Source organism: Echinops telfairi, unplaced genomic scaffold (assembly GCF_000313985.2).
Source record: "Echinops telfairi isolate 266 unplaced genomic scaffold, ASM31398v2 ScPeMD7_5868;HRSCAF=6743_0, whole genome shotgun sequence".
Lineage (NCBI taxonomy): Eukaryota > Metazoa > Chordata > Mammalia > Afrosoricida > Tenrecidae > Echinops > Echinops telfairi.
This window is the reverse complement of record NW_022109767.1, coordinates 25,730-27,041: the sequence shown is the minus strand read 5'-3', so window position 1 is coordinate 27,041 and position 1,312 is coordinate 25,730.

Here is a 1,312-nt window from a genome sequence, read left to right as displayed (position 1 = left end):
TGAATTCAGGCTCGGAGGATAAAGACCCCCTATGCCCATCTGCTATTGGAAGAAAGTGTGAGAGGGGCTGGATGCTGCGGCGAGAAGGAAAGGAGCAATTAGGCATGTCTGCTTCTATGGGGAGAACGACTCAACCATGTGCTCACTTTAAGACAGCACAGCATTAAGGGAGAAACTGTGGAAATGATAGATTACCGTAGGAAAATATACTCAGACTGTATCTCTAACTACCAGAGTGGCAGCCTTCCTGCCAATAGAACACTGGCCTTCCAGGCTCCCTCTGAACCGGTCAGGGACTAAATCCCAGCTTTTTTCCCTTTTGTGCTAGTATCCCACAGCCCAACTCTGTTTAATGTACTCACTGAATTGTGATATGTATGATATGTAAATGATGTGTCAATAAAGCTGACCGTAAATTTTTTGGATAAATGAACTGTCAAAGGAAAAAATAACAGCACATAATACATTTTCACACTTAATTTTTGCCCCCCAGGGCAATCTCCCTCCCTCTCTTAGGACTGTCTCCTGAGCTTCATTCCTAGAGACAAGAGAAGGAACAGCAACTGGAGAAACACTGAGCCAAAAAAGATGGGGCTGGGGACTAACTGGGTCACTGGGTTCAGTGATCCCCACTGAACTTGGACTTGAAGCCACCAGGAAGCACAGCCTCCGTGGCCCAGCTCCCCTATGTCACCCAGAAGAGCGAGGGGCTGTTTCCTGGGGAAAACAGGGACCCAGAAACTAATAACATCTTTTTGTTTTGTTTTACCTCTGTGTTCAGACAAAATCTTTTCTTACAGAGGTTATAGTTTGAAGAGAGAATTTTCTCCCTGGCCTGGGCATGTTCTGAAGCTGCCCTGCCTAAGATCGTTTACCTTGCCACGTGTTTCAAAGAGTTAGGATTTCTTTAAAAAGCAATATCTTATTGTGATAGATCAAATTATGTCCCTCCCAAAGGTATGAGTGTCTTGCCAAGGTCATGACTCCAAATACTGTGCCAGTTTGTGTTATTTTGTAAATTCTAACACCTGCCTGTGGTTTAAGGGCAGGATCAGGTGGTACTTAAAAAGATTAGATTGTTCATGATGTTACTGAGGCAGGATTAGAGTGGGATGATGCATCCTCAATTCAATCACCCCCTAACTCAAATCACAGATGAACCCCTGGAGGCCAAGTCGTTACCCATTGGGCTGCGAACTGCACTGTCAGTAATGATCAGCCTCTTCGCTGGAGAAAGACTCGGATTTCTACTCCCACAGGAGTAAACAGTTCTACCCTGTCCTACAGGGTTGCTATGAGTCAGCATCGACTC